The following is a 27,340-nucleotide window of genomic DNA, read 5'->3' on the forward strand; positions in this document are numbered from 1 at the left end:
AGGGAGATCCCTTCACTGGACCAGAGAGAGCAGAAATGGGATTGTTAATGTATGTAAGAGGCAGGAGGATTTCTATGGTACTATTTCATTGCAGAGGCAGAAGGTAGCAGAGCCAATCATGAAAAGCGTAAAGGTGTGAAGGCACAAAGATGGAGAGTTGATTAAAAGCTCCGTGGGGAGCGGGAGCGAACAAATCAGTGGTAATGATGGGATTATGCCTGAGCGGAACCCAATGGTCTACGGTGTCCTGGTGACTTGGTGCTGGGATTAAACACTGCAAGGAGCAGAGCCCGGCCCTTGTCCTGCCTGTCAGCACCTGGAGATGGGCTGATGGATGGGATTGGTTGTGCTACAAAACTGGGTGAGGTCTCTTGAGGAAAGACCCAGCTCAACACGAGCACCTCTGCACCCCTGTGAGATGTGAGGGCTGAGTCCTGCCCGGCCACGAGCCAGGGGAGGAGCAGTGGTGTCACAGTGTCTGTCACGGCTGTCACACCCAGGCAGTGGGACAGGGCTCATCTGGGGAAGTAAGGAAAGGTAGAGGATGAGAGAAGGGGCCTGAGGGTGCTCGGTGAGGTTGGAGGCAGAGGAGCGGGGCTGTGGAGCTCACGGTCGTGGGGAGGGACAAGCAGAGGCACCAGGGGCTGAGTGGGGCAGCAGGGCAGGGGCTCGGAGGCACCGGCAGGAGCTGAGGGAGCACAGATCAGAGCTGGCTGCAAAGGCACTGAGAGAAAGGCCTGGAGCAGCTGGAGGGAGGGAAAAGAGGACTGGAGCAGCCAGAGAGATCAGTGCAGGACTGGCTCCAGCTGGGGCAGCAGGTGCCTGGCCTCACCGAGGGCCCTGTTGCCAGCGACTCTTCCACGAGCAGTCTTACAGTAACACAGCCTGATTTCCCCTCTCCTGTACTATTTTAGGGGTTCCTCTGTTGGTCTGAGGCACATATCTTTATGTACGTGTGTATCCCAGAAGCCCCTATCACAGCAGCAGGATCTGTGGTTATTGACCTCAGGAGGAGGGACCTGGGGACCTTTTGCCTGCCCCAACTTGGTCACACAGTGTTGCCACGAGGGCAATTCCAATGGATGCAGGATGAGTCAGTGAATAGAGCCTGTCAGGATAGACAGCGAGCTCTGAGGTCTATCCCTGAGGGATAAAATCATGAGCATGACTAAGCCATAACAATGAGCAACCCAAAAATTTTCTCTCTAATGGCATCAAACACATCACCTCAGAGCCAACTGTCAAGGCAGCACTGAGGAATGCAAGGGGACAGTTTGACCTCAGGTTTTGCATGACAGGAGATCCTCCCACGCCACACTGCCAGAGCCAGACCTTTAGCAAATACAAGGGCATGCCTGGGCTTTTGGCATGAACACATGGTGAAATAAGTGAAAGCTTATTTGCTTTCACTTCAACATTCGCCCAGGGGTGAAACAGGCCACTGAAGCCACAGGGAAGCTGTTCCTAGGTGGCCTCAGCCAGATCCTGCAGGACTACTGTGTTAAGAGACCTTCAGATTGCTGGAGTCCACTTGTGCTCAGGTCAGCTGGGTAGGACAGAGCCAGCTGGACTCATCCAGACTCTCCAGAAATAAAATTCTTGAAAGAGGAAGACAAAGACTCACCAGTAGAAAATGCACAGATTCTTTCCAAATGGTCTTAACAAAGATGACTTAAATATGGAGAGTTAAAATATCCCATATGTCACCCCTCTTATGTATCTTTTATACAGGGTCAAGCCTGAGCACAAACTAATAAACCCCTGATCGAGAGAGGAGCTCGATATCAAAAAGGACAATCTGGTGTTTGGCTGCTTCTTTGCTTTTTCCTAGTAATAGCAGGTGAAAAGCCTAAAAGGAAAGTATTAAGGCTCAGAATTGGGCCTGGGCACGTGTCCCTGGATGGGCCCATTCTCCAGATATGTTTTCTTCACTCTTGAAAGCACCAAGCACCAGAAACTGGAGAGGGAGATCCAGACACGGCACAAATATTAAATGTAAATACAACACATTCCAGCACAGACCCTTCACTGAAACAAGCCCTAGAGCAAAGCTATCTCTTCCTGTTGATGACAATGCAAAGGACTTCAGCATAATAATATTTACTCAGTTAAATGAGAGCTGTAATGCACTTCAGCCTTAGAAACAAAACTTGAGCTATTGAAGTGTCCCGTTTTCAAACCCGAGGGTTTATTTGCAGGTGGCTGTTGACTTCAGGGGGAGTCACTGCTGCCACCAAAGGCTCTGCTTTGAAAGCCTCCTCAGCAGGAGGAAAGGCTGTGCTACATGGCATGGAAAATGATGCCCTTCTGCTTTAACTCAGGCAGAACCCAGAGCAAGGAAGTGCAGACTTTGTTCAGACACACACAGAAGTAAAAATACATCTTAACTTTAGGAGTTTCTACTTTACAGAGTCAAACTAACCCTAGAAACACAGGGACAGTTCGACTTGGCCTCTTGTCCAGTCAAAAACTGTACCTCAGAGACATCCCCATCAAAAATTCCATGACATTTCCAGTTCAGCGCTACCTAGGACTCAGGAGCTGAGCTTCCACACCCATTTGTCCATTACTCTGCCCAGTTACCTTCTGCAAGTCGCTTCACCATCTTTTATTTCACTTTCCTTCAGTAAATTTGGAATAAAAATATTCAATCTCTCGGAGATCTCTGGGTGAGAATTAAGTATTATGATTATTATGAGGCACACTTATACTAAAAGGGTGATGCCAGCGTGGTAAGTAAGGTGTCTTGTCTAGTACAGAGTATTTTTTGGCAGGATGTGGTAATTCTCTTTCTAATAAAGACCACAACTGTCCTCATCTTTGCCCATGTATGCGAAGCACTCGAAAAAACCCTTTGCTTTTGTAGATCCAGCAACTTTAGAAGACAGGAATGAGTAAACAGCAGACTAATCATTCTGTCTCCATTGACAAGCAGTGAAGGAGTTAATTATCTGCTTCTTTTCACTAATTCTGTTGCAGAGCTCAGTTGTGCATATTAAATGTCCAAGTTACCAGATTTAAAGAAAAACTTGATCTCAATTTGGCTACATATTAGAAGTGCCGTTCCCTGTTGTCCTACCTAGCACTGTTAATTGCATACATTTAGCCCTCTATTGGAGAATAATTTAGCTTCAGATTGAAAAGCAGCAGCCCTGGCCTTGGTTATTTTGGCATACAAGACTCCAGTATGACTCTGTTTTCTAAGCAGACATTAATGATTCTAAAACTAATATTCATTGTTTGAAGAGGCATAGCAGCCTTGGCATTTACTTAACCTTTTGTCTCATGTATGAGACTGAGTCAGCCTAAATCCTTTCCTTAATTAATATCTATTCTTCTTTTTTTCTGTCCAACATTATTTATTAAACAATTTGCATGCAACAATTAGAGTTGAGAGATTAGAAAAAACCCCACTGCACGAGCAAGCTCACTTCATACAACAACCACCATGAAACTGGTCTTCCAGCTCAAACAAAGCTCTGAGCAGGAATGAGATGGGAACAGGGAGTAAGGAAGGTCAGGGAAAAAAAAATGGAAAACCAAGTCTCACCATTCACCTCTTAGCCCTAACATTAAGCTATTCCCTACTAAAAAAGTAATAATTCTAGAGGGAAAGAGATAAAATACTACTGTAAAAGCACAAAACCCAGGGATCTGACACCTCTAGTGAATGTCAGTGATGATAGTTATGGTTGTGAATAAAGTGCAATCACTGAAACTGTTTGCTTATTGCTGTGATGGAAAGAAATTATCATTTCAGATTCCTGTCGTGCCTCACAGGACAGCACTGGCTGCTCCCAGGAACTGTCTCAACTGGAGCTCACCACTTTTCCAGCCTGTTTGTTTCCATGCACTTCTCTGCATGGAATCTTCTGTGATCACATCTACTTTGGACATAATGCTGAGTGTGCAACAAGAGACCCTTGGGAACGTTGAGATCGACGTGGAAGATGGCAAGGACACCTCTGGCAATGAAGGAAAAGCTCCTGACCCACATCTTTCACATGAACCAAGGGACAATGAACCCTCAGGGTCCTCAGGGTCACATGCATGACTTGCTTCTTTGCAGGGGGAAAGGACAGTGAGGAAACAAAGCAGGGCCATTGCTTAGAAACCTTCCTGAGAGCTGAACTGGACCACTGCCACTGCTCCAGAGCTGATGCTCCCAAAAGAAACAGTCCAGGGATCCAGACATGTCATCATATCCACAACTACCTCTCCAGTGTGACACTGCTTTAAATATTATTTCAGACATATAGTTCAGCAGGTAATTCCAGGGCATGAACTTAGACAGCAGGTTTTAAAATCCAAATGCACGTCTATAAACCCAACATATTAATAACTTAACAGTTTTCAATAAGACATCAACATTTGCATGCATCTTCCTACTTGTTATGTGCAGTACTACATTTTTTAATGTTTCTTGGATGGCAGCCAGAGAGTCTGAGTCCCTAGTTAGTTCATCTATTACTTTCTTGCCACAATAGATCTGGGTCTTGGCCAAGTACTGGACTCATACTGCATACAAAACCACAAAATTCTCCCCCTTATCTATTGGTAGTCTTCCCTTCCCAGGGAAGGGGGGAAAATAGCATAAATTAAGATAAATAAGTAAATACATAAAAATTCAGAACTAACTGTAATAGAAGTATTTTAGCATTTTTAACACTATGTGTAATCAAAAGATTTCCTTATGTATTTATACAGCTTTAGTCTCCCAAGAGTCTAATTCATGACTATTCACCTGAACAGGAGAGGAAGATCTCTTCTTTAAATCCCTCCTGGAGCTCCTCATGCTTTCCACAAGAGTGAGCAAGGTTACCTGACCTGAAATAAAACAGGGGAGGAAGAGGCTTCAGTGCCATCCTTCCTCTTTCAGTGTTTCTCAGCCTATGGACTATGGAAGGGTTTAGAGAGGCCAGGAAGGGTTAGAGGCGGCCTCTGTTTTACATTTGACCTTTTTATCCGTTACTCGGGGCCTCTGGTGTCTGCAGAGGAAGACAGATGAACACAGAGGAGATGCCTTTTGAAAGAGTCCTGAAAACATTGTCCAGTGCAGCTCTGATGGCAGGGCAATGAATGTTGTCTTTTATTGTGGGTTTAAGGTAGCCAAGTAATACTTAGGTTAACAAAGAGCAAGGAAAAAAGGACGGGGTGACGCAACGATCCCGGCCGCGGGTTCACAGCCACGTTAATCCGCCAGAAGTCTCAGCTGCCCCTGAAAGGGCTGGTCCTGCCCACCCAGCCCTGGTGGGAATGTTTTTCTCACTTGTAGATACATATTGGATCAGAGAATGAGGTGGGCTAAAACATCACCTGACCCTAAGAACGCCCCTTGGTGCTGCTGAGCACAGGGAAACACAGCACTCCTTGGAGCAGGGCGGGCAGGGATGGGATGGGAAGGTGTGTTGTGTCCTTGCTGACCACGCAACCACCACGAAACCTGAGCCAAGGATGTGTGGGGCAAAACCAGGAGAAGCAGGGAAGGCACCTCCTCTTCCCCTGGGCTGCAGCTAAAATCCCAGCCCAGTCCACACGAAGCACTCTGCTGTCAGTGGAGCACTAATCACAGCAGTGAGCTGGGCTGACTTGTAAAATTTTGCTAATAATACCAAGGTAGCTGACAAGTTAATAGAACACATGATTCCTGCACCTTCTGCCTGAGCTGTGTGAGTATTTTTTTCTACTTAATTTGCCCAAACAAAGCATCAGTGCCTTAATTTCCGTTGTTTCAGAAATTAGATCCTCTTGAAGAATGAAAGGATGCTGTGTTTGAGAAGGGCAGCTTTTTTATGAAGACACGTAATTAATGGAAGCCATTAAAGATACTTGTAAAAATGATTCAGATTTTTATATATGATGACTAACTAACTTAGTATTGCTCTTCTTGGTCAGAGATTAACGGGAATTTCTTAAAGGATAAAGAATTATTTAACAAGCTGCAGGATATGTATGGGCTTGGAATACACTCTGTAATAGTGTGAATAATAAGAAATGTGGCTATTTATTTCCTTTACTAATGAACCAAAGCTGAATTCAGAGATAGCAAGATGTCAAAAAAAACCAACTCCTCCAAAAAACCTCAACCAAAACCTAACAAGGTAAGTGGATGTTTTTTTACATGAATCTAAACATAGAGTTTAGCAAAAAATCCCTACCATTAAAAAAATCAGGTTGCCATGTGCTCAAACTCCAGGTGGTAGAACAACACACCAGCACTATCTCTGAAATGACTGAGAAGTACCAAAGACTTTAAAGAAAGAGTTTAAAATCATGTGATGCTGAATATTCAGCAGCTCCTTGTGAGGGGAGAGAGACAGCAAGGCAGAGAGAACAAACCACTGCTGCTTGCAAGAGCTTCCCACGAAGAAATTTTCTTCACAAAGCAACGACAACAACACGCTTGGTCAAAGATTTTTATGCAAGGAAAGCTGACTTCTAAGATCACAAGTAGCAGAGTCACTTGATGGTTTCCCTTGATGATGGCACACGTGGACAGCTTTCATTTTCCCAGCTCTTTCAGATTTTAAGTGACCTCAGTGTGTATTGAAGTGTCGTGTCCCCTCTGGCTTGAAAAACACGTGCAAAGAGGGAGTAGAGCAGCTCTAGGCTGACATTGGCTCCAAGGGAAGGGAGCAGATAACACTTCAGGAGAGAAGGAAGTGGAAAGCAAACCAGTTTCTCAGGCAGCTGAAGAGAGTGTTTGGTTCTCTTCACAAGTGATTTGACAAGTATTTTCTGCAGTAACTGTTCAGAGCTACAAACTGCAGTGTTCCTGTAACCAGGTGAAGCAGCAATAGTTCCCTCTCTCTGGCTGAAAAAAATAAACACAAACTAGCTGTTTTCCAAAGCAGATCCCAACCAAGCCAGGCAGTAGCAGTGAGCCTTCTGCAGCTTGACACCCAATTATTTTAATATCCACTGTATCTTCCCCCTCTCAGGGCTCATTGGGCTTTCTTCTTTAACTTTTTGAAGGCACACAAAGAATTGAATAACCTTTTCTCTGCATACCTGGCTGCAGCCACATCACTGAGGGGGGTCCTTTCGACATTTTAAAGGACCTGAAGTGTGTGACAACATGGCACTGCAGTCAAGAATCTTGCCGGGGAACAGAATAAGAAGATTTATTTTATTTTTAATATTTGAAAGATTTCAAAAAGCATTCAACTGGATTTCTCACTAAGAGGATGAGTGAAGAGAATCCTTTGTAACTAAGCTGGGAGGCCCAAGTCTTTTATCCATTGTTACACAGTTTTTCCCCAGGGCAGAGTTAGGAAGGCCTGCAAGCCCCAGAAGCTTAACAAGGCGAGTAGACTGGGTGGGCTTTCCTGCCGTTGCCTAAGCTGCTCCCGAGGTAGGAGCCGGCAGAGCCGAGCGGGTCCCGCGCTCCATCTCAGAATATTTGGGAAGATCCTCACGGCAGCCCTGCTCTCACAGCAGTGAATCTGCCCAGCAAGGCACACACACCCTCAGTACCCAGCCACCTGCAAGCCTGCTTCCCTAATAAACCAGGAGCAAAACCATTCCACAGCAGATTAGCAGTGAATTGGCACTTGGATTAATCACTGTGCGTAGGACTTCGCCAAGCTGCCTTTTCCTGTCGGCTTTTCCAACTGGTTAGTCCAAGATACCTTATCTCCTCCAGGATAGACGGTGTGAAGGGAGGAAACCGGTGTAACTGTGCTGCTAACACCTTTTTTCCCCCCCCTTTTGAACTTTTAACATTTGTATGTGAAAACCCTTCAGCGTTGATGCAAATGAACTGGTGGGTTTTGATCACATGGACTTGGATACATATTCCCTGAGCTTGATTTAGAGCAGTGGTGGACTCATCCCTCTTTCCCAAGGTTGTTTGTATGTGGGTGAAAGCGAGAACTTTGAGTGATTCCCACATGCCAATAATGTGAACAGGAGCTCAGGTCCTGAAGCAGGGCACCCAGGACATGTTCTAACCTCACAACTCGTGTTCTAGGACTTGACCCACTCCAGTTAACCACTCCTGTCCATTTGTGCCTCAATCAACCTGTCAGAGTTCACCACCCAAAGGTGCACTCAAATAAAAGGTGAAATAAAAGAGCTTTTAAGTAATTAAGCACCTCTTTCCAGACTCACTAACCCTAATATAGCAGAAATTTTAAAGGCAAATATCTTATGTCTGAGTCCCTCTCCCAGCAGCAGGAGAATGTGGAGTTTGTAAATAACAACAGCAATACAAGGAATGCCTCTTTGCTTACCCGATCCCACTGAAATTAATGGTCTGTGGTTTAGGTCTGTGTCAGTGCCATAAAGCAGGATATGCCTGGAGACCAGGAAGTGTCTGCTTCGTGTGTTAATGATGGAGTTATGGAGTGGCAGCAGCCATTTCATGGTCAAAGTTGCAGAAGGGTTTTTACTACATGCTTGACTCTCCCTCTTTATATGCCAACAAAAAGCTGAAGAAATTCCTAGGTCAGGCCTGGAGCCGAGGTTGAAAATTTTCTATAAAATTTGAAAGGGATCCAGCTAAAGATTTTCACATGATGCCACCCCTGAAAAAACACAGCTCACAAGCACAGGCTGTGCCCCTCCTACCACTCAGGTGTAAACTCACACAGGGGTGAGAACCTGGGTATGAGCAAAAACTGTTCAGCAAAATTACTGCCCCCTCAAGCCTCTTCTCCACTGAAGCCCCAGCTCTCCTTCTCCAGCCCCACCATCCACATGCTCCAATCACCCAAGAAAAAAGCATCATACTTGTGTGTTATATTTTAATGTTTATGCTGTGGCTTTTTGTATAATAGGAATAATCGCTGTTGCTTTGTAGTACACTTACAACAAATAGCTTTGGAGATTGCTCAAACACTTTAGCTCCACTTCAGCTCTTAATCAAACTCAGCAGCTGTTTATTGCAATTACACCATAAAGCAATAGACATTATCCCTTAACTAACTGTCTTATTAATATAGGTAGTTACACAGCTATTTCATAGTTAGTCTTAAATAACTGCTTTTAATTATTTTATTAACATAAATAACCATCTCAATAAATTTAAATTAAACGCATATGTGAGAAAACGCAATTTAAAGCATTGCACAAAATTGCATCTGTTTACTAATGTTCAAATCGATGTCATTGTGTAATTCAATTAAAGTGCAACTTTAATTTATTTCAATTTTTGATGGCCAGGAAACACCTAAGACGCTAGAACTTCCTAAATATTGAAATGGGCACTGTCTGATCCTCTTCTGCTGCTGTATTTTCCTTGCAATATTAGTTTCCTGCCAGGGGAATGAGATTCCTTTTTTACCCACAAAACTTACAATTTAATATCCCCATTTAATTTTGTTTTCTTCCCATTCCGAAAGCAACAGATGACTGGATTGCATTTTGCCTTCTAGTTCAGTTGTGCAACTCTGCTTTCAAGGGAGAAAAGGATTTTATTTTCCTGTGCAGCACTGGATCCTCCATGTCTTATGCCATTTGTTCTGGTAGGATCAAGCTCTTTGCCTTCAACTAAGGGGAAGGGAGACGTTGCCTGACCTGGCCTGAAATCCCCTTTTTCTGCCTCGGGGGGGGGGGCTGGTTTATTGTTCAGGGGGCTCATTCTACCCAAAAATCCTCCACTGCAGAGCAGGCAGCACTTGCACAGCAGCTTTTATCCCACAGTGCCAGCACGGAGCGTGTCCCTGGAAAGGGAGCACAGCCCACCCCTCATCTCACACAAGGGTCTGCCTTATTCAGATGCTCTTTGGGGATGAAACGAAAATCTCCTATCCTTTCTCAGTTTGAGATTCCTCCCCTGAAGGAAAAAGAGGAAAACTTGCTGAAGAGCAAGGAGAAAAGGAGAGGGACTCCCTTCACAACTTGCCACAGAGAGGAGAACAGAAGATCTTAGGAAGCGCTGGGAGAAAATCAAAGTGGCAAATAAAAGCCAAGGATGGGGTGAAAATAAGGCTGGAAAATAAAAAGGTGCAAAAGGAGGCGAAGGGGCCTCACATATTTTCCTGCCAGCCATTTTCTTCTGCCACTCAAAGCTTTTTGATTTAGTTCTATAGTTGGTGCAGGGACCTGCAAATGTGAACTGGTACCTCCCTGAGATCAAATAACAACAAACCCCCTCGAAAGCAACTGGGATGTATTGAGAAAAAGTGCTGAAGGCAGGAAGATGCAAAGCAAAATTTCTCAGAGGGTCTTGGTTGGGATCTCAGCAGCTTTTTAAGGTTCAAAACTGTGGATATCGAGCCATATTTGGCTCTTGGATATCAGTCAATGTCAAAGATGTCATGGGAGAACAATGAAAAAAAGATTTTGGTCCCTGAAATCCAAACTACTAAGGGTGAATTTTGTTAACTGGCAAAGTCCATCCCATCCTCTGGCTGCTCACGAGAGTACATGATCTCCCTACAAAGAATCATTTAAGGAAGGCATTTCCAGGCAGGTACAACACTGTATGAGGAGGAAGGTGCCTATGGAAAAGCGGAGCTGGAGACAGCAAAGATGAAAACAGTGATTTATTTATTTTAATTCTTCTATCCCAGTGTACCAGGTAACATGAAGGGATAATTACAGGCTCTGTCAGAGAGGGGTTGCTGATGCTGTGATCTGGCAGACACTCTAAGCTCCTCAGGAGACGAGCTCTTAAGAGTTTACAGACTCTGCTGGGCAAAGACAGAGGTGACTCAGTACAAAGGGTTTTTACAGAAAAATGTGGAAATCAAGAGTGAAGGAAGACATGCTTAAACTTCAGGTAACTGAGAGTGATCAGGGGTTGGATAATTGAAGTTCCAATGTATATTTGCCTACACTGTCGCTCACCTTTGAGCCCTACCTAGGCATCTTGACATTTATGTAGTCTGAAATCCTGAAAGCTCTGAGTTTAGACAACTAAATTGTTGCTTGTCAATTTAGTCTTGACTGAAAGACAGGTGTTTTGTTTCAGAGTAACACTCCTTTCAGACTCCTCTATTCCCAAGCTCAGATTACTGAGCTAAGGAACTATCAAAAATGAAATAACTTACAAGCAGGCGAAGACATTTACATACCTTGAACAAAGGAATTCTTTGGGCAAAATTGGGATTTTTAATTATTGCTTGTTTTCTGCCATGTGGGACTCTCATCTCGAGCTCTCTGGTGGGAGCTAGAGGAGCTTGGAGGCTTTGAAAGTTCCTACAGTTTTGGTAGGGCTGCAGGTCCTCTGCTGCTGCTCTGCAGTTTTACAAGCCTGTTCTGCTGAATGCAAAATGCTCTCTGAGCAAAGATCCAGCCGAGAATATGAACCAAAATTCTCCAAAGACGCAATTCTGAGAGCAGGCCTGCTACACACAGACCCCAAATTCTGCTGCCTTTGAGCTGCTGCTGCCCCTGAGCAGCAGGTGAGCCCATTCCCACCAAGTGCCTCCCTGCAGAAAGCACTGACCCAACCCTGCCCACGTTCCTGCCCTTGGAGAATTCGGGTGCTCCTTTTTCCATGTCTCTGTGCCTGGGTGCTGGTGCTCACACACTTCAGGCAGGGTTTGGGCCTTAATTCCTTTATTTATGCCATTAAGGGGGCTGAAGGCAATGGAACACAGGCTTAATCACACTGACCTGCCAATAACCTCGGCTCTGACCTGGAGGGATCCCATGTTTTGGCATAGGTTAAGGTCTTATTTAATTTAGAACCTTAAGCTGGATTTGAACTGTAGCCCCAGAAGTAAAAAGCCAGCCTTTTTATCTGGGAAGCCACATGGCTCTGGCTTCCTGACTGGTACTTGTGACATCCCAGTATTGGCAAACCAGGGACATATTAGCTGTGTGCTCTATTTTCTGCCCTTAATTATGGCCAGCTAGTCTGAGTTTTCTTTCCTTCTTTTTTTTTTTTTAGGATTTGAGTGACAAAGTGACTATGCATATCATTCCACATTTGAACTGTAAGACTTCAGTATTTCTACCTCTAGTGTGTAATTGGATCAGCTGCCAGTTACAGAAAGGAGCTGGGTGAGTATTAAGTGTGTGGAAAATGAAGAAGAGTCCAAGTGTGAAGGGGAGGAATAATTTGACAAAGCCTGCAGTGAGCTGTACGTGGTTTTCTCGTTCCAAAATGGAGTAGGTTTTGAAGCACATGAGGAAAAACTGGCTTTGATTTATTAGCTTTGGTTCACAGAATGCTGGCCACAATCTTGGAGAGTCTCAAGACACAGGGAAAGCCACAGGCCCTGCCCTGAGGAGCTCACAATGCCGACATTATCATAACGAGGATGGACGGGTGCCAAGCTGAAAAACACTCTGCTTTCATCTGACTCCTAAAGCTGTGCCTTCAACAACCTTGTCAGGCAGTGCACAAAGCTCCTGCCACGGGCTTGGCACCACAGCAGGACTGGGGTCTCATGTTATCGTGATGTGGTGGTTCTCAAACCATCACACCCAATGCTCTTCTGCAGGTCCCCACTGTAGCACCTCCTTATCTGACCTGGAGCTTCTCATTACATTACAAAGCTAATGTAAGCATGAAACAGTTTAAAATCTACAACAAAAATCCACAGTAAACCTCAGCCCTTTCAAAAGGTGAGAAATAGAGGGGGTCTGTGTCCAGTCAGAGTGAGAGTGTTGGCCTCGGGACAAGAAAGTTGAGTTCCAACAGTAAGTACATGAAGTTATGGCAGGATCATACAGTCAGAAAGACAGCTCTTTATCCAGTAAATGTTCAACTGTTTATCCTGTTACAAAGTGCAAGCAAATCCCCTCAGATATGAACCGGCAGTCTGCATTGGTGGGACAGGAGAGCTGCATTCTGAGTGGGTAACCAGAACTTCCTTCACTTTGCATCTCAAAGCAACTCTAAGATGCAACTCAGGGCAACAGTCTGATCATGAGGTGCCCAGTTTAGGGCATTAGGAGAGAGGATTGCAGCCTAAAATCAAAGAAAAGGTCACAACATCCAGGGCAGCTCATGAAAGAAGCAGAAGAAATGCCAATTACCTGGGAATTCACAGTTATCCCTCAGCTGTAGAAATCCTCCATAAAATCCACCATGCTGATCTGTAAAGAGAAAGCAAGAAACTTTTATTAGTGGCACAAACAAACTCAGAGAATCACAAATACTCCAAGTGACTGACTGCCTGGTGGCAGCCAGGATATGGATAGTACTGCCAAGAAGGTGGAGAAAGCAAAGAGCAACTGAGATTTGCTACTTCCCAACTCTAGGTTGCTCTAGGCTACACTTGGTGGCTTGCTGACCATAGGACCAAACTGATATTTTGGGATTTGGAAATTCTTCTGCTATGCCTTCAACAGCAGCCACTAATTGAGAGGAGCAGTGTCCTAAAGGGCCCCTGGGTTACTGCCACAGAGCCACATCCTCTCTGGCTGGTATAAAAGCCCTGCAGACAAGTCTATCAGGCAAAAGCACAACAAAAAACCATCTCAAAATCATTTCTCTCTGGCTCTCCAAGGGCGTTAGGGCATTAAGACAGAATGTCCTACCTCAAAGGAAGTCAAGATTGGATCAGAACATCTCAGAGAGATAGAGAAGGAGAGATGGCAAGAGGCAGCAGTGTAAAGGTTTTATCAGCATGACTTGGGGATGACCACATTACTCATAGGTCACTGTGCTTTCCAGCTGACTAGCAACAGATGAAATAAGGAAAACAACAGCCTCTGGATTTCCAGGTAGCAGCTGCAGCCAAGTCTGCCTTTTCAGATGCCCTTTTAGTGTGGAATATGCACGGTGCTGCTCAGAAACCTGACTTCCCATGCAGAAGGGAACCCACTGTGAGATCCCACTGTCACCAGGCAAGTCCAGGAGAGCATCAAGACCATATTTGTGTTGTTAGAGGGAGGAAAACTTCAAATGCAAGGCACTTGGTTCTTTGTGGATCTCAGCCCATCTCCAGCAGAAAGGCACCAGGAGTGGGTTATCCTGCTGTGAATCCTCAACCTGTATGGCAGCAAACAGGCACAGCTGCTCATGTCCCATCACAGCAGCCACAATACCGAGATTTTGTTACGTAACAAAGACTAAAATATCATTTATTTATACTGAAGGGGTGCCCTTCTGCCAAGCATTGTACAAAGGCTTTACCAAGGACTGCTTGTGTTTTTCGGAAGGTGCCATTTAATCAGATACACACACACAGATCCCAACAGCTGAGTGGAAAATAATACTGCCATTCCTGACAGTTCTCAAATTAGCAAGAGCTTATAATGAAGCTTTTGTAAGACATCCCTTTCAAGGATTTGCTGGATACCTCCCTTGCTGGGGGTGGGTGCACACGGGGTAACTGCCCTCCTGCTCTGTGCTTAATTCTCTCACCTCGTGCTATGTTGCTTGTTTCCTGCACTCAGAGATCTCCTACTTGTGTTTGAACTCTCTGAATACTCTCTTCAGCTACACACAAGGAGATAGAGGCCTTGGTAACCTCCTACCCCAGCAGTTCTTTTCCTGCAGTCAGGAAATTATCTCCCTTTTTTTTGTTTTCTTTTCTTTTTTTTTTTTTTCCCCATTGCACAGAACTAGGGGAATTCCCCCTTCCACTGCCTGGGCTCTGATGGCAGTGATTGGTGACAGCAGCAAAAAACCCCAAGCCACACCACTCACAGACAACAGTGTCTCGTTTTGCATCGGGTTTTATGTCAATATTTTGATAATTTAGGCAATTCCACATTCATGTTGGTACTGAGATATCTAGGAAACAATGTATCCTTCAAATAATTCAGTAAGTGTCATGATAGGCCTGTGTGAATGCTTGTGCTTCTCTCCACAAAGAACTCAAATCACGTAAAACTCTGAGACCTGATTTTCAGCTGATATAAATCCAAAAAGATACTGTAATTATTGGTAGGACAGTTTACACACTGAAATATCTTGGCCCCTCTCTCCTTCATGCAAGCAGAGGGAACAGGTACCAGGAGGGGAAGGTTTCATGTCTCTGCCTCCCAGAAGTGAGTTTGCACAGGGAGCTGGAGGCTGTAGATGCCTTCTGCCCTGGCAGGTTTTCTTTTTCCTTCATTCAGGAAATTGTCTTTCTCTCTCTTTTTTTTTCTTTTAATGCAATTAACAAGAGAATTCCCCTTTCTTTTGTTTCTGAGGGCCGTGGAGCAGGATCAGAGAGGAAAAGTAAGTGGCACCTCTAATATATTTTGCCAGAATATGGGAAGAAGATAAGTATGAGACAGACAAACAAAACATAAAACTGGTTTAGGAAAGAAGGGGGAAAATGCCTGGGAAATGTAGTAATAAAGGAACCTCACCAGTAGCAACAACTCGAGGAGAAAAGGGACTGATGGATAGCTGTGCTGGCACGAGTGAGGAAGGGTAAACCAAACCTTTTCAAAGCATAAGAAAAGAAAACCAAATTGCATTTAAAAAAACTATTGAGAAAAAATAAAAAAGCCAGAGGACAAATAAAACAGAGAGAGGGAGGATTTCTATGAGCACAAAAGCAGAGGTCAGTACCCCGTGGTCATTTCCTAAGAAAGGAGGAAGCAGAAGTGAAGGAAAATCCCTAAATATAAAAGACTACTTATAAACAAAGGACACATTGACTGCTACTCCATGATTTTTTGAAGGTTTGCTATCAGCATATCTCCAGTGATAAATGCCTTCACATGATGCCAGCTTTCTGCAGGCACAACTGCAGCAAATCACTTCTGCCAGGCAGAACATGAAGAAACAAGGAATCATCTCCTCCCCTCCACGTGGCACTGCTCTGGTCCGTGCACATCCTCTCCACACCAACCCTCAGGAGAGGAGCACATCAGGGCAGCAGGGCAGGAGGATGTCCTGCAGAACACAGGATGAGAACACAAATCTAGGTTGGCAGCCTGGAGCTTATTTCAAACAATGGTTACACAGGTCCATCTCTGACCAAGGCTCCTCATTGCACATCCTGCTCCAGTGACTCTTTTGTCACTTGGAAACCAGTTTGTCTAGGCACAAAAAAAATACTTCTAGATCATTCTTGCCATGACCATAAAACCAGAAAATTGCCAGGTGCCTCCTCTGAATGGCAATGATATCCACAAAAAGACTGGGCTGGTAAGAACATGTCCAGGAGCTCTTTGGTCCACTGCCATTCATTAAAGCCCCCCAGCTCAAGTTACTGTCTCAAAGCCCCTGCCAGGTGCCCTGGAGCACACCTCCAAGCTCACCTTTCCATGGAGAGAGGAGCCCCTGAGCCACCCCACTGACCTGAAGCCACAGCAGGACGTGTAGGCCCAAGGCTGGGCAGGGATGGGGCTCCATGGAAGAAGGGAAGGCCCAGTTTTAAAAGTCATGGGTGACTTTCAGAATTTATTCAGAAGCTTGATGGGGTCAAAAGTTGTGCCCACTGACACGTTTTCAAGCAGAGAAATACTTGCAACTAAACCCTCAGGCATTAAACTGCATATGGGCAAATGCTGTTCTCCCTTCCACCCCATCAGTGGGGTTCTACAATTAACATTAATCATTTCGAGGGCAATATTCTGCCTATTGACCAGAGTCCCTTTCTGGAAGGGAGAGATTCATACTGACACTGAAAGGTGAATTTGCAATGTCTGCATGTACATTCCCTTGCAACAAAAGAGTCATATCAAGTCCTCTGTTTACCAGGAAGACCCAGCAAGCTCCTGTGGTATCACACCAACATAAGTGAGATGAGAGCCTGGCCCCAAATCCTCAATCCCACAAACTCCCACATCGTGCTGCCACAAAGAGGAGGCTGCTCCCAAGGCTGAGATCATGCCCAGATCCTGCAGTCTTTACTCAGACCTCAACTGTAATGGAAATACTGCCTTCCCTCACCACACCATCTTCACTATGAGTGCTCCTGTACACAGCTTTTTTTGCCAAAATAAATACTGCTGGGTTATGGGGTTTTGGGGTGGGTTTGTGGTTTTGGTTTTTTTTTTGTTTGTGTGGTTTTGGCTGGGGTGGGAAAAAACATGCAAAATTATTTTTTAAATAGAAAAAATAAATCCACTTTTTTTTTTCTTTCTGGAACAGACAGCTTAGAAACATAGAACAGCCTTTTTTTGTCCCCCCAAGCCCTTGCTCTGTACACCACCCCAGTGCCACCCTTGCTTTAAGAATAACCGTCAATCTGTGCCATCCTTAAGGCCAGACATTCTTTGGATTTGGTTATTACATCAAGGTGCATTTGTGCTCCTAAATGGGCAGCTGTACTGGAAATGGAGCACAAAGGAGCAGAATTCAGGCTGTTCCAGCGTGGGTCCAAAGCCCGGCGTGTCTGCGGTGCTGTGAGTCTTTTGTTTCAGATGCAGAGAGATAAACTACAGCCTTTTTTTCCACGGCGGTTATAATGCAGAATATGAAAAACTCTTGGGATGGTTTAAGCTGCAGGGTATTCTCCCAGAGTTCTGTCCAAAAATAATCTAGTAAAAATGTGGACAGAGAACCATCGACCTCTGCTTTCCCCCGAACATATGCAGCTCTGATCAGTCTGGTATTTCAAGAAAAACAAGGTCCTGAACCCTAATCCTCAGACACATAACAAAGCGCACTTCACAGCTGTGATGCACAGCTACTATCAGCTCCGAGGCCTGAGTGGGTCCCAAGACAATGCCTCCTTTATCACCCAGAGGACAAATATCTAGACAGCAATATTTTCTGCTTGAATGCTTCAAGCATCTCTCGCAACTCCTGACTGAAAGAGAAAACTGAGCTGAGAGTGTTTGCTGAGTGATTATTTTAATTTACTACTTGATGTAAATCTAAATGAACTGACATCCAGCTTGAGATGGACAGAAAACAATCATTGTGAAAAAAGAAAGAAGGCTAATATTACAATATCATTTGAGTAGCACAGGTTTAGGCAACTTTAGCAGTGGCAATGTAATAGATAGTGAGGCAGGGTTTGCATTTCCTTTTCTTCACTCAATTACCATAATAAGTTCTGTAATTTTAGGGCTGTTTATTTATCAGGCGACGATAACAAAGACGCTCAGAACACGGTGTCTGAATGCAATAGTACAAAGCACCCCAGTGTCAGCCCTCACATGCAGAGGGTTTGCTGACTCTCACACACCTGATTATCCGTGGGTACCTGAGCCCAGAACCCACAACACCCCCCTTTTTGTTAATGGCTAAAATGGCACAAGCTCTGCATCTGACTCGAGGCAGAGCGAGGGGCAGGAAAGGCAGAAAACTTCCTGCTGAAGTTCTCCAGTGCTTTAAAAACCTGTCAAGTCACTCTGCTGAGCTTTCTGGTATGAACAATAGATTTGGGACCTGGCCTGCCTGCACCAGGGAGTCTGTCACTGCTGCTCTCTGATCCGGGTTTGCAGCGTTTGATGGCTGCGCGGTGTCACCGAACAGCTGGAGGAGAGGAGCCCCGGCTGAGCGCCTGAGATGGAGGGGAAAAAAACAACAAACACAAAGCAAAAGAAGAGATTCCTTTGTGAGGCAGACACACAAATCTGGGCTCTGCCAGAGCGAGACGCGTCACCTTGCGGGGTGGCCTGTGGTGCCCTGCGTGGAGACGAACAGACACCACGGCCCCACAGGCCCCCCTCGTGCCCCAGTGAGGACCAGGGAGAAGGGGAACCACGTGCAACAGCAGCCCAGGTGGAGGTCCAGCAACAGCTCCCTGCCACGGGGGCTCAGCAGTGGGTTCACCACCTCCTGCAGCTCCTCAAGGCATTTTTCCAGCGGGAAACCACCTCCTTGGGCCCATCCAACCGCATGGATGAGTGGGTAGGAGGCACCATTAGCCCATCACTCCATGCCCCTCTCAGCACATCAAAGACCATGTTGCACCCCCCCAAGGCCGACTGAACCCACCTGGGGCAACTTCTCACTACACTGAGATCCTTATGCTGGTTTTTGGGGTATTTGTGGTTGGAAAGGCTGATCTACATGCATAATTTCTTGCACATTGCCTTAGAAGAACGTACCTAACATGAAACAAAACTCACCATTTTGTGTACACCAAAGATCGATGGAAAAGCTCATAACTGAATAGGAACAGAAAGAGCTGAATAAAAGTGAAACTCAGTGGGTTTCTGAGAATGCCACTCAAGAGCCTCGAGGTTTTGGAAGAATACCAGGCCTTCCTATACAATGGTTTGAACCACTACCTTAAAGAAATCTCTGCAGTTCCCTCTTAAATTCTACAGGAGGCTCAGAAGCACGTCGGAAATATTTTTACTCTGTACCATAAGATGTTTTTCATCAGAGTAACATGCCTCTTAACCCATAGCCATATATTCAATTAAATTGCATGGGCATATGTGTGTTTATTTACATAATGTGTAAATGTATAGCTGGGTATGTATAAACAAAAGGCTTTCATAACACAGAGGAACACACATGGCGGTGTAATTTGTGTATTACACACTGCGGAACTGCAGCCGTTCACGTCAACACCATTCATCACCTGGGCTCACCAAAATCGTGGCACTCCTGCTCCACACGCTGCCTGCAACTTCACCACGATGGCAATCTCCTTCCTCAATTAATTAAGGACAATTTAAATATTTTAAGTGAATTACATTAACATGACAAAACGGGAGAAATTTAAATTGTGGAGCTGTGAAGAGAAAACCTGTGACAAAGTCCCTCTTTCAACACAGTCACAGGGAAAGATTTTACAAATTGACAGTGTACATTATGCACAGCCTAACTGTGGACATTTTCTGTCAAGCACTTAAACAGAGAGACACAACAACGGCTCCAGTGTGAAAACAAGATTGTCTGTAGGGGACTGGTCCTCACTAAGGGCAACCTTGACAAGTCCAAGCATGCACCTAGATCAGCATTTGAAATAACTCTGCCATACCGAAGCTGTTCATCAGGAAGCCCTGTCTAACTTATTATGGGTTTGCAAAGGATCTTCATTAACTGCCCTTACGAAAAAAACACTATCAGAGTATTTTTTAACTGCCCCTGTCAAATATTGCTTCAGTAACAGGGTTACAAACACGTGGCATGAAACGTCACAGATGGAAATCATTATTATGGTTTTTTTTGTTAGTTCTAATCCAAAATTTTACATTCAGGACTCAGACAGCAGTGAAATAATGTCCTCCCTTCTAGGGACAAAATTCTGCAAGGAAGTTTTCAAGAAATCTAGCTTGTATTTATAGCCCTACCATGCAGCTACTACAGATCTAGCACTCCCTTCACTGATTAACACACACCGTTACTGGGATTTGCAAATTAAAGGCTGGGTCTTGCCACACTTTGAGTCAGACTGAGTGGCATGAGCAGCCTTGAGCAGGAGCAAATATTGTGGGATCAGGCCCTTCCAAAATGAGCAAAGCTCCATGAGCCCCTTCATGTGATTTTATAAACATGAATGTTCTAACAGGGTTGTAGGAACATACAAACTCATGTTACTCGTGTGGCTACTGTCAGAGGCCTCAAAGGGACTGGGGACTTCCATGAGTAAAATTGGGTTATGGGAAGATGGGCTGATGCCACAGAAAAAATAAGAGAGAGCAATGAGTGCTCTCTCCATTTCCCTCAGATTACAAACACCATAGAACACACTACAAATATCAGTGCAGGGGGATAGGTCTGGCTTTGTTGCTTCATGAAAAACACAACTGACGTTTAGCTGTGAAAAAGTGCCTCCCTGACACGGCACTGGACGCTGAGGGGACTGTGCCCCTACCCAAGACAGGTGTAAACGGGGTTCTCAGCAGGGTAAGGGACCTCCCTGGTGGCTCTGGGCCACCAGGCTTGGCCACCCCACCTTCTGCAGGTGCCTCGGCAAGACCTGAGGGTGCTCAGGGCTCCTCGTCCGTCACCAAGCCCAGTAGAAAGGATTGCGGTGTCACAAAGCATGAGCTGAACCTGCCTGAAACCCCAAAGAACTGATGGAATCCCCCCGGGGCAGTTTTCCTGCCCGTGACCCTTGTCATGAGAAGTGGGGGACCGAGCACCCTTTCCCTGGAAAACACACCTGCCTAGCCAGGAAAAGAGACCTGAGGTGTCAACATTTCCACTGCATTTCCTGTTGGCCATTCTTAGCCGTAATTATGAAAACCATTGCAATTAGGTTATTCTAATTATGAAAATCTATTTCCTTTTAAAGATTTCAGAGCAACCTTTTTTTTTCCTTATGAAAAAGAACACATAAAAACACTGAAATCCTTTGAATTCCTTCTCGTGCCACGGAATCTGAGCACAATTTATCTAGATAAGTTTTAATTATAGCCTTTCCAGAAAGACAGTGCTCTGTATAAATAAAAAGAAATATAATTGATAAATGTAGTCAGATGGTACCAGGTTGTTTAAATAGACCATTAAGCTCAAAATGTCTAAAGTTAAATTAGATTGTATTCTCTTTCACCTAGGGCTTTTGTAAGGCACAACTGGCATGTATAGTCTTGTCCACATTAATTTTTACTGCCACGGTCAAAAAGCAGCATAAGTCTGCAGCTTGTGTAGAATTTTCTGTCTTTATTTGACGTGATCACAGTAGATGAATTAGCTCCCTTGGTGCAGAGAGTGAAAGAAGGTTAGTTGAGGGAAATAAGGAATTTTCAGAGGAAAGAAAAAGTTTGAGGGAAACATATGGTTTAAATGCTCTTGCCTATTTCAGATCAAGCTGAGAGAGTTGAGATCTGTTGGTTCAGAGATCCAGTTCACTGCACATTCCTACTGTGCCTGCCTACTAATTGCATCCCATGTTTGTCAATCAAATATTTGCAATTAACAAAAATATTCCCTTAAGAGACATATAACAGAGGCTGCTAAGGATCCATTGCTTTGCTATTAGAGTCAGCTCCAAATAAAAAAACCAGAAAGGTCTTTAAAAATATTCTGCTGCTGATGACACTGCCAGACACTTCCAGTCAAAACATTAACAAGCAGAATAGGTGGCATGGGGGCTTTTCAAAGAGATTTCTTTCAAAGAAGAAAAACTTTGATCTTAGTGTTTCTGACCCATCCTCCACCTCTGATTCTTCAATCTACAAGTACATATAGTGGTTTAATTTCACTCAGTGCATAACTTGCCTAAGGATAAACGTTGATCTAGATTTTTTTTTATTTAACTCCAATTTAACTGATGCTCTAAAGCTGCCCTATCACTGCACAATACACACTCACACAAGGTTTCTGAGCAGAAACTGAAGAAAGCAGACTGGAATAATAAGAAATGCACAAGGTTCAGAGGAAACATTAATTTGTAAATAGGCAGAAACGCCAGTAATTTGTTGGGAATTGAAGACCTTCTGTCTGAAACAGTGAAGCTTAGCAGCTGTGCACTGCTGTTTTATAAATCAATATTACATCTGAAGGTGGTGTTTGAATGCTTGTATCATTGTGGTTTGAGTCAAACAAAGTTCTGTGATAAGAAATGATCAAACAAAACAAACAAAATCCCTTCCCCTGTCTCGCCGGATAAATTCCAAACATAATTCCACAAGAGGGATAGAACATTCAAATCATCCACTTTTTTATAATTGCATAAACCCCTCAGTCACAGAAAGATGATTGGATTGGTGATGGACTATTGTATTCTCAAAGACATGGATCATGCCAACGGAGAGCTCCTGCAAGACGATAACAGCGCGTGCATTTTCTGTGTGACCTGTGGTGAGATCTAAACCCCATCCAAGCCAAAATGCCGCGGTCTGGTGTGAACATGACTGGGACCAGGGGACTCCAGCCTCCACTGCCACCTCTAAAACTAATTCCTTCAGTGCCATGAGCAACCACTTATCCCCACTGCTGCAGTTTCTCCAGTTAAACGCGGCGCTAAGGAGAAGAGCTCACGCTTGGGTCGAGTCTACCCAAGATAAAATTTGCCAGCGTGGCTCGGCAGGTACAGCTCGATTAGCGGATCTGCCTCGTGTTGACACGGCCTGCACCTGCAAACAGAATGTTTTCCCTGCCATCTACCCATTCTGCCATGCAAAATGAAGCAGAATCCCAGCAATGTTGATGATTTTCCCAATCAAAAGTCATCTAAAATGTCGTATGCCCCCATGAGTGACATTGCTTCCTTTTCTCAGAGGCTGTAAATAATCACGAAATGTTCTGAAGACACAGAGGAGCTACCTTCCCTTGCCAGTTTTTTTTTAATCTTTATAAACCATTTCCATAATTTAGGCTGTGGTTTAAAAAGCCTCAGTATCACAGAGCTGTGTATTTGGGGCTGTAATACTTGCAGAGAATGGGCAAAGAGGTTAGAGACAGCATTTCTCATAACCCACCAAGCCCAGTTTCGGGAGCCTCAGGAAAGAGAGGGATATGGGAGAGCAGTGTCTGCAAAGAAATATCCTGGGAGACATCTGCTGGCCACTTGTACCTCGCCCAGCTCCGTTCACCCACTGCACAGTCTGGGACTTCGTACTTCCTGAGTCAAGGGGCAACTTGGGGGTCACACAAATCCCAGCTCCACAGCAAGCAGACACCAACCAGCAGCCCTGCCTTCGGGCTCCGTGAAGGATTTAGCGACATCCTTCTTGTCTGACTTATTGCAAAAGGAAACGAATCACAGCAGACTGAGCAGGACGGGGTGCTGGGCAGTACGGACCGGGCTGGGGGGCAGACAGGGCCTCCCCAGCTCTCAGGTGGCTGCTGTGGGGCACATTCCTAATCACAGGCTCGCATCGAAGAGCCCCGTTTGCAAACACTCAGTTACCATTCTGCAGGGGGCTGTCAGATTACAGAATTTTATCGTCAAGTTTGAGGTGGGAAAAGAAGAGGAGGAGATGGAGGAGGAGGGTATTTTTGTTCCTGTCCTTCATTTCCTGATAAGGAGACACTTTTGATCCAGGAGAATTTTTTTTTCTTTCTTCTTTTCCTTTTTTTTTTTTTTTTTGTGTTTTTAATCTGGTAGCATAAATTCGTTTCACAGGATTGCAGGTGTTTGAAAAATTTAAGAAGTTCTCTGGTTTTGTAGTCCTGGCCTCATTGATGAGAAAGCTTACGCATGGTGACATGGTGAGTTGAAGCAATGATTAAAAGGCTATTGCATATGCTCTTCCCAGCTGAGTTGTTGTTCCCGTTGTTGTTTTTAGAGCACAGAGAAAGTGTCTGCAACAGCTGCTAATAAGCTCTTATGCGACTCTAACATCGTGATCTGATCACCCCAGAAGTGCAGAGTGGGAGCTGAAGAACCTGGTCTCAGCAATTTGACAAAAACATCCCTGACATATTTCAGCTACCGCGGAAAGTTTGTGACACTGGAAGGAAATTAAAATGTGTGTGGAAGGTGGAATAGGAACGTGAGGCTTGTGTTTTCTCTGCACATGAGATTTAAAGCCACGGGCAAAGCAGGGCCATGTGTGTTTTCAAAGGCACAAATGGGAATTAGACACACAAATTCCATCGACTTTCAATGGAAGGACTACCCCTGGTGCCTTTGAAATTCTCCCCCATTATTTACTGTACCTCGGTAAGAAACAGCGCTGAACACCTCTGTGCTTTAGAAGGTATCACACCTGGAGTGCTGCTGCTGTAGGATACTAATCCAGAGGCACAAGATGAAATCACCCCAATATACCAATCTTGTTTATTGCACAGATATCCCAAAAAATCAGCTTATAACACCAGTTATAACACTTCAGATTCAGAGTGCCCTGCAAGTCTAACTCAACCTGACAGTGGGACAGTTGAGGAATTTCCACTCCACACTGGAAGGAACAACTAACTGTTATCCCCTCTCGGGCAGGAGGAGTAGGGTAATTATATCTAAAGGTCTAACCCGTGGAATTCTCCCATATAAACCCAAACTGCATTGTGTCACTGGCAGAGGAGGAGAGAGGATGGTACATGAAGACAGGTGTGTGCTCAGGGGCCGTTTGGTTCTAATTTTGGTAAATGTAGCAGTAGCTGCTCAGCTCGTGTGTTAACAGTGTCGTGCTGTCTCTGCAGGATGGCTGTGAGCAAACAGTCTGAAGATGTTTTAGCAGTGCATATAGCTGCATATATTTTCCATAAATAGGAGTTTATTCTTTGGCAGACAAGCTAGCATTAGAGCTGCAAAAACACAAGGAATATAGTAAGTGCTGGGAAAAAGAAAACCAAGCAGAGAGACAATCTGTGAAGCAGGAGAAATAAATAGAGGCTGAACAGAAAGAAAAATAGAAGAATGAGGGGAAAAGCCAAGGTAAAATGGAGAGGAAATGGTAAGGAAAAAAGAGAAGTCAAGAAAAGTATTGCAAGCAATTTGTGTATTTTAAAAAAGGGGCTTAAAAGCAGAAGAGGACTCAGAAAAAATTTTAGGTGTTTTTGAATCTGCTGCCACCAACAGTGTGGTGGAGGTCCTCAGCCCTTACTCTGTGTGATGCAGCCCAGCAGTGCTCGAGCAGTGAGAGGGAGCTCTGCTGGCTCTGTTCTGGCAGTAATTGAGGGGAAGTGCTGTTGCCATTGTGTCCGCTCGGCCCCGCACCGGCCCCGGCGCCGCAGACACAAACTCTGGGGAAAGGTTCTTGCTGAGAGCAGAGAAGAGTCAGCTACTCCACACGAACCTCTGAGGCTCGTTAGCAGGAGAGCTGGGAGGTGACAGCTTTCCAGGCTTCTGGGAACGCAGAGCAGGGCTTTATCCAGCAGCTCTGCAGGCCTGGACAAACAACCCCTCCCGGGTGCTGCCCAGACCCCGAGCAGTTAAGGGCTGTGGAGGACTTGTTGAACAGTTTTTTTACACCTTGTGTACAGCTCCCCTATGTCTGGGCTCCCTCAGTGGTGGGAATGGCACAAATCCATCAGAGATGCTTCGCAGGCCACGCTGCAGCAAAAGGCAGTTGATCCCCAAAGCAATAGGACCAAGTTCACAATTTAGAAAATTTTTTATTAATCCTTATCTGTAATAATTAAAACTGACCTATTAAAATAAGTACCACTGGCTTCTTTTTTTTTTTTTTCTTTGTTTTTTTTTCTTTTTTTTTTTTCAGTGAAGTAGAAACAAAAAAACCCAACAAAATAAAGTTTTTGAGAGAGAGTCAAGTCTTGATGGTCAGGGAGACCAGCACCTATGAAGTGCAAAATCACACCTTTGCTTAATAGAGAAGGAAACCTGACCACTACAAGGTGCCTGAAGTGGTGCAGACATCAACTTCCTCCCCCTTTCAAAGAGATTTAGCAATAAAATAAAAAAAAAAATTAAAAAATAAAATAAAATTTTAAAAAGGCCATGTCGATCATAATTTTTCCTGGAGTTTTCTCTGACTTCACAAAATTCTGTATAAATGAGCAGAGATGACAATTTCTGCTTGAAAACAAAACTCTGAGCTCCACAACCAAAGGCCAGCAAAACCCCTTTCTTTTCCTAGGCAGAGCTGAACTCAGCATTAATTAATTTAGGACACAACTTTCTGAAGCTCGGTTATTCCCCTGGGCAACAACTTTACCTCACATTAATTTACAGTTCAATGGCAATTTTATGGATACTTGAACTTTTATTACTGTATAACCTATACAACCAGAGTTGAACAGATTTTGCTAGTAGGATAAATGATCACTTGGTTGTAAAATGAGCTATTGGAATTGCCTTTTCCATACATCACCGACGGTCAGTGGCTGCTTTTTCTGATCACTGGAGTCCCCTGTCCCTCACCCTGCCCCAGTGCCACCAACACCAGCACAATGCCATGAATTACCCTCCTCTTTCACATTCCTTTAATGGTCAGTTATTTCTCTGCACAGTTTTGTATCTCAGTGATATCCTTCCTACACTGGGCTCTCACACTGCTCTCAGCTATTCCACATTGGTCACAGCGTCCCAGGATGTGTTCCCTCCTGGAATTTACCTTAATTCAATCAGGAAAATCCCACTGTGGAAAGCACAGCCATGCTAAAAACCATTACTATGGGCAAAATTATCAGTAGCTTATTATTCTTAGCTGAGAATATTTATCCTATGATATTGATTTTATTACAGAAAGCTCCTTATACTATGTAATAGATACCATAAAAACTGCTGTTTTGCACTGCTTGCTTAAAAATAGCACTCTAATATTTAAAATAAATGTGTGGCAAATTATTTTAAGATTGTGGAAAGGACAAAACCCACTGCAATGAAAAACCCCATTTTTCAAGAAAGAAAACAGAACGAAATATTAATATTGCCTCAGTCAATATTTCAGTTTTAGATAAAATTCACCTTGAAATCTAGCCATCAATTTCTTATAACACCAGAATTGATTTTTTTTTAAAAAATCTAGCAGTAACTTCATTTAAATCCAGTCTTTCTAAGTCTGTAGCGCTTCAGAAAATGCAGCTGAATGGAAGAAGTCTCTTTTTTTTCCAGCTTTAAATCCCATTTGGTGAGTACCTAAAATATGCACCTTGAAGGAAAGTGTGTGTCTGTGAGTAAACTCCTTGTGGGATCCTTTGGAGGCTCCTGGCTGCAAACACACTGTTGGTGCAAGATCATTGCTGAAGGGAAGGGCCTGAGATTTTCAGCTGCAAGCTCTTCCTAAGAAC

The 27,340-nt window shown here is 44.3% G+C and overlaps 1 long non-coding RNA gene across 1 annotated transcript in view; it reads right to left on the reverse strand.

Annotated features, from left to right (window-relative positions):
* The window catches only part of LOC108640594, a 217,810-nt gene that overhangs the window by 16,276 nt on the left and 174,194 nt on the right, over window positions 1-27,340 (reverse strand). Inside the window, exon 5 of the long non-coding RNA XR_003915981.1 lies at window positions 12,937-12,996. This is a non-coding gene — a long non-coding RNA (uncharacterized LOC108640594). The remainder of the gene's footprint in view (window positions 1-12,936; window positions 12,997-27,340) is intronic.

Source organism: Manacus vitellinus, unplaced genomic scaffold (genome assembly GCF_001715985.3).
Source record: "Manacus vitellinus isolate BGI_N305 unplaced genomic scaffold, ASM171598v3 scaffold_38_pilon, whole genome shotgun sequence".
In the NCBI taxonomy this organism is placed as follows: Eukaryota; Metazoa; Chordata; class Aves; order Passeriformes; family Pipridae; genus Manacus; species Manacus vitellinus.